The following is a 7,500-nucleotide window of genomic DNA, read 5'->3' as shown; positions in this document are numbered from 1 at the left end:
AGACACACTGCACCAAGGTGATGACACGGCACTTATCTCTACCACACACACACATGCACGTGCACATCCATGCACACACACATACACACACATGCACACATACACATCAGGGGCAGAGCCTGCTACAGTCTCCATAGCAACATTGCCAGAGTGGGAAAAAAACACATAATGGGAAAGACACTGTGCTCCAGTTCAATGAGCTGAGAGAGAGAGAGAGAGAGAGAGAGAGAGAACAATAGGCATGCATAAAAAGAGAGAGAGATAAATTGAGAGAGGGAAGGAGTGAGGATGAGTGCAGTGTAAAGTTTTACTTTCACTCATAACACTTTTTCAATTCCAAGGTCAGCATCAGAGTGCAGCAGACACACAGTGGCTCCGCCTTTACCCCCACCCACACCATAGCGAGCTAGCTGAGTGACATGTACAGTACAGTGTTCTTCATTACTGCATGCTTGTTCATGACTGAAGCTGTCCATCACCTCGTAAACCCCGTCCCTTTATTCATCCCTGAATCATTTATCGATAGGTATCAGGGTCAACTGAAATGATGCGAATGACATTGTGTCCTAATAATAATCATTTAAAGCTGTAGCCTAAAAAGTTTGATCGTTTTGCTCAGTCATCATAGCAACATGGGAATGGGAGGGGCTAATAACTGTACTTCAGCCAGCCTGTGGAGGGCCTCTGAGCTGCTTTAACTTCACTTTTGTCTCCATACAGTCCCTGGTCCAATCTGTTTCATAGAAGAACATTCTTAACGGAGCAGTTCACTTCCAGAACAAAAATCTAGATCTAGATGAAAAATCTAGATGAAAATCAAGATGTTCTTGTCTTTCTTTCTTCAGTCGTAAAGAAATGATGATTTTTTGAGGAAAACATGTCAGGATTTTTCTCCATGTAGTGGACTTCAGTGGTGTCCGTGAGTCTGATCTTCCAGAATGTAGTTTAAATGCAGCTTCAGAGAACCTTCACAGAGCTCTAAACCTCCATCCCAGTCCAGGAAGAAGGCTCTTATCTAGACACACCATCACTCATTTTCTTAGAAAAAAAAAAAGTATACTTTTTAACCACAAAAGCTCGTCTAGCACTAGCTCTGGGACGCGTGTCCGCGACGCTAAGTAGGCAGAGCTACAGACCCAGTGTTCACTAGTGTGGAGAAGTAAGAGCCTTCTTCCTGGGCTGGGATGGAGGTTTAGAGCTCTGTGAAGCTGCATTTAAACTGCATTTTTGAAGGTCAAACTCACGGACATCATTAAAGTCCACTATATGGAGAAAAATCCTGAAAAGTGTTCCTCAAAAAAACATCATTTCTTTACAACTGAAGAAAGAAAGACATGAACATCTTGAATGACAAGGGGGTGAGGAAATGATCTGTAGATTTTTGTTCTGGAAGTGAACTTCTCCTTTAAGGATGGTCATCTACAAGTTCTTCACTCCACCTTCAAAAGTTGTCCAGAATTCTTCTAAAGACCCAGACTGCTTCAGCTCAAACCCTGCTGATGTAAGACTACGACATTCTTCATGCTGGACTTTCAAATCGACACAGAAATTATGCTGGACATGAAGTGCTACACATCAAGACACTGGGGGTGCCATTAGTTTTGAAGTCAGTGAACTACCTAGGAAAGTTGACTATATAAGAAATGAAGTAAATGTAGACACACGCTCGAGCTCAAACACAGCACTCTATAATCATTTTCACCATGCTGTGAAGGGAGCCAATATTTATGTAAATAACAGAAAAGCTTTAAAGAGTTATAAAAAGAAATAATAAAAAAATAATGAAACCTTTAGCTGAAAGAGAAATTTTAGTGAATATGTCAAAAAATAGACAAAGAGACAAACATAAGAGCATGAATAATGTTTTCTAGGCCACTGAACATGAGGAATAATTTTATTGTTATCTTTAGTCCCACTGACCCAGTTACTGTGTGTGTGTGTGTGTGTGTGTGTGTGTGTGTGTGTGGCCTGATTACCTGTTGTGACCGACCTCCAGATGGTTCCTGTCTCGCGGCGGGACAGTCCGGCCACGAGTGTGTGTATGTGTGTGTGTGTGTGTGTGTGTGTGTGTTAGGAAACACCACCTGGAGGAGAAATACGGATCTGCATTAATAAACAATGAATCCAAATATAACACACACACACACTGTGAGCACTGACCGGTGAAGTGAATCAGACTGAGTATCTCCTCATCATGGCCCCTGTTAGTGGGTGGGATATATTAGGCAGCAAGTCAACATTTTGTCCTCAAAGTTGATGTTAGAAGCAGGAAAAATGGACAAGTGTAAGGATTTGAGTGAGTTTGACCAAAAGGGCCAAATTGTGATGTCTAGACCACTGGATCAGAGCATCTCCAAAACTGCAGCTCTTGTGGGGTGTTCCCGGTCTGCAGTGGTCAGTATCTATCAAAAGTGGTCCAAGGAAGGAACAGTGGTGAACCGGAGACAGGGTCATGGGTGGTCAAGGCTCATTGATGCACGTGGGGAGAGAAGGCTGGACCGTGTGATCCGATCCAACAGACGAGCTACTGTTGATCAAACTGCTGAAGAAGTTAATGCTGGTTCTGATAGAAAGGGGTCAGAATACACAGTGCAGGACGGGTCAGGGCTGTTTTGGCAGCAAAAGGTGGACCAACACAATATTAGGCAGGTGGTCCTAATGTTATGCCTGTTTGGTGTCTGTCATCATTTTTATACATTTCTCCTTCTGTGTAGATTTATGAAAAATCCTGTTTCATTTCCAGACTGTAACATGACAAAAAACAAGATGCAATGTTTTTTATGCATTTAAACATTTTATTTAGCAGTTTATGAAGACAAAAGTATTGGCACCCCTGTCTTTATATTATAATGTAAATAGTATTCATTATAATATTTAAAAATAATAATAATAATAATAAAAAAAATTATTTTAAACTTGAGAATTTTTTATTCTATATTTCTGTAAAGTTGCTTTGAGATGATGTAAGTAAACTGTATTAAAATTGAATTGCTTGGCAACAGTTCAATCCCAACACACACACACAAACACACACACACACAAACACACATTTTAACAGCAAGTGGGTTTTGTTTCATTAAAAGTAAATAAATAAATAGCAATGACTAGTTGTTACTAGAGTAGAAATTCCTCCTACTCTAACGGGTTCTACTGCATCATGGGGAACGTCACACTCACTGAACTGTTGGTTCTGAGCTGAGTCGCTTTCTGAATGTCTTGTATGGTTCTGTCTATAAGGTTTAAGGGTGGTTTCTCCAGAGGGTCTTAAGGGTGGTAGGAGTGTGTGAGGTGTTTGTATAGCCTGCAGTATTTAACTCGAGAACCTTCCCGGGTTCCATCCTTCGATGTCTCTCTTTATGATGCAGCTTAACGGCTAATCGATTTTTTACACGCCCCCCTCTCCTCATTTCACGCTGATTTATTTTCACATCTACACTGTGTTTTTGTGTGTGTGTGTGTGTGTGTGTGGAGTAGCACGTAGCCGTGGGCTGCAGCACTTTACCCACAGGAGAACCGGAGCCCATTAATCCACAGCACACACTCGTTAGCAGTGAGTCGGAGACGTGGTTAATGTACAATAACTCTTCTGTGACGATCCTGGAGCTCAAAGTCATCTCTGTACGCTGAGGCGTGGACGGAGGTGAGCTCTGACGGGAGAAATACAACAGAAAAACATATAAAACACCAAGAAAATAGTTCAGAAGGTAATGAACAGCTAAAAAGGAGAGAAGGCTGTATAGATTTATTCAAACAAAACACAGTGCTTCTTTATTTCTTTTAATGAGATAAAGATATAGAGAATTATAGTCATATATTCTACACAACTGACCCAAAACACATGAAATTTCAGATTTCAGGACTGTAGACATTTTAATCACCTCACAAAAACTAAATATTAACAGGAATTAGAGAAACTGACAAATAACATGTCTACAGTAGACCTGTAGTGCAGTATACAGTGTTATAACATAATATAGTGTAGTACACTGCAGTATAGTATTCAATAGTACAATACTATAGCATAGTATAATATACTACAGTATAGTACAGTACTCTATACAGCAGTACAGTATAGTACTCTATACAGCAGTACAGTATAGTATAGTACTCTATACAGCAGTACAGTATAGTACAGTACTCTATACAGCAGTACAGTATTGTACAGTGCTCTATACAGCAGTACAGTATAGTATAGTACTCTATACAACAGTATAGTATAGTACTCTATACAGCAGTACAGTATAGTATAGTACTCTATACAGCAGTACAGTATAGTACAGTACTCTATACAGCAGTACAGTATAGTATAGTACTCTATACAGCAGTACAGTATTGTACAGTACTCTATACAGCAGTACAGTATAGTATAGTACTCTATACAACAGTACAGTATAGTACTCTATACAGCAGTACAGTATAGTATAGTACTCTATACAGCAGTACAGTATAGTACAGTACTGTATACAGCAGTACAGTATAGTATAGTACTCTATACAGCAGTACAGTATAGTACAGTACTGTATACAGCAGTACAGTATAGTACAGTACTCTATACAGCAGTACAGTATAGTACAGTACTCTATACAGCAGTACAGTATAGTACAGTACTCTATACAGCAGTACAGTATAGTATAGTACTCTATACAGCAGTACAGTATAGTACAGTACTGTATACAGCAGTACAGTATAGTACAGTACTCTATACAGCAGTACAGTATAGTACAGTACTCTATACAGCAGTACAGTATAGTATAGTACTCTATACAACAGTACAGTACAGTACTCTATACAGCAGTACAGTATAGTACAGTACTCTATACAGCAGTACAGTATAGTATAGTACTCTATACAACAGTACAGTATAGTACTCTATACAGCAGTACAGTATTGTACAGTACTCTATACAGCAGTACAGTATAGTATAGTACTCTATACAACAGTACAGTATAGTACTCTATACAGCAGTACAGTATAGTACAGTACTCTATACAGCAGTACAGTATAGTATAGTACTCTATACAGCAGTACAGTATAGTACAGTACTCTATACAGCAGTACAGTATAGTACAGTACTCTATACAGCAGTACAGTATAGTACTCTATACAGCAGTACAGTATAGTACAGTACTCTATACAACAGTACAGTATAGTACAGTACTCTATACAGCAGTACAGTATTGTACAGTACTCTATACAACAGTACAGTATAGTACAGTACTCTATACAGCAGTACAGTATAGTACAGTACTCTATACAGCAGTACAGTATAGTATAGTACTCTATACAGCAGTACAGTATAGTACAGTACTCTATACAGCAGTACAGTATTGTACAGTACTCTATACAACAGTACAGTATAGTACAGTACTCTATACAGCAGTACAGTATAGTACAGTACTCTATACAGCAGTACAGTATAGTATAGTACTCTATACAGCAGTACAGTATTGTACAGTACTCTATACAGCAGTACAGTATAGTACAGTACTCTATACAGCAGTACAGTATAGTACTCTATACAACAGTACAGTATAGTACAGTACTCTATACAGCAGTACAGTATAGTACTCTATACAGCAGTACAGTATAGTATAGTACTCTATACAGCAGTACAGTATAGTACAGTACTCTATACAGCAGTACAGTATAGTATAGTACTCTATACAGCAGTACAGTATAGTACAGTACTCTATACAGCAGTACAGTATAGTACAGTACTCTATACAGCAGTACACTATTGTACAGTACTCTATACAACAGTACAGTATAGTACAGTACTCTATACAGCAGTACAGTATAGTACTCTATACAGCAGTACAGTATAGTATAGTACTCTATACAGCAGTACAGTATAGTACAGTACTCTATACAGCAGTACAGTATAGTATAGTACTCTATACAGCAGTACAGTATAGTACAGTACTCTATACAGCAGTACAGTATTGTACAGTACTCTATACAACAGTATAGTATAGTACAGTACTCTATACAGCAGTACAGTATAGTACTCTATACAGCAGTACAGTATAGTATAGTACTCTATACAGCAGTACAGTATAGTACAGTACTCTATACAGCAGTACAGTATAGTACAGTACTCTATACAGCAGTACAGTATAGTACAGTACTCTATACAACAGTACAGTATAGTACAGTACTCTATACAGCAGTACAGTATAGTACAGTACTCTATACAGCAGTACAGTATAGTACTCTATACAGCAGTACAGTATAGTACAGTACTCTATACAGCAGTACAGTATAGTACTATATACAGCAGTACAGTATAGTATAGTACTCTATACAGCAGTACAGTATAGTACAGTACTCTATACAGCAGTACAGTATAGTATAGTACTCTATACAGCAGTACAGTATTGTACAGTACTCTATACAACAGTACAGTATAGTACAGTACTCTATACAGCAGTACAGTATAGTACTCTATACAGCAGTACAGTATAGTATAGTACTCTATACAGCAGTACAGTATAGTACAGTACTCTATACAGCAGTACAGTATAGTACAGTACTCTATACAGCAGTACAGTATTGTACAGTACTCTATACAACAGTACAGTATAGTACAGTACTCTATACAGCAGTACAGTATAGTACTCTATACAGCAGTACAGTATAGTATAGTACTCTATACAGCAGTACAGTATAGTACAGTACTCTATACAGCAGTACAGTATAGTACAGTACTCTATACAGCAGTACAGTATTGTACAGTACTCTATACAACAGTACAGTATAGTACAGTACTCTATACAGCAGTACAGTATAGTACTCTATACAGCAGTACAGTATAGTACAGTACTCTATACAACAGTACAGTATAGTACAGTACTCTATACAGCAGTACAGTATAGTACTCTATACAGCAGTACAGTATAGTACAGTACTCTATACAGCAGTACAGTATAGTACAGTACTCTATACAGCAGTACAGTATAGTACTCTATACAGCAGTACAGTATAGTACAGTACTCTATACAGCAGTACAGTACAGTATAGTACTCTATACAGCAGTACAGTATTGTACAGTACTCTATACAACAGTACAGTATAGTACAGTACTCTATACAGCAGTACAGTATAGTACAGTACTCTATACAACAGTACAGTATAGTACAGTACTCTATACAGCAGTACAGTATAGTACAGTACTCTATACAGCAGTACAGTATAGTACTCTATACAGCAGTACAGTATAGTACAGTACTCTATACAGCAGTACAGTATAGTACTCTATACAGCAGTACAGTATAGTATAGTACTCTATACAGCAGTACAGTATAGTACAGTACTCTATACAGCAGTACAGTATAGTATAGTACTCTATACAGCAGTACAGTATTGTACAGTACTCTATACAACAGTACAGTATAGTACAGTACTCTATACAGCAGTACAGTATAGTACAGTACTCTATACAGCAGTACAGTATAGTACAGTACTCTATACAGCAGTACAGTATAGTACAGTACTCTTTAC

Source organism: Hemibagrus wyckioides, linkage group LG02 (genome assembly GCF_019097595.1).
Source record: "Hemibagrus wyckioides isolate EC202008001 linkage group LG02, SWU_Hwy_1.0, whole genome shotgun sequence".
In the NCBI taxonomy this organism is placed as follows: domain Eukaryota; kingdom Metazoa; phylum Chordata; class Actinopteri; order Siluriformes; family Bagridae; genus Hemibagrus; species Hemibagrus wyckioides.
This window is presented reverse-complemented; position numbering follows the sequence as displayed.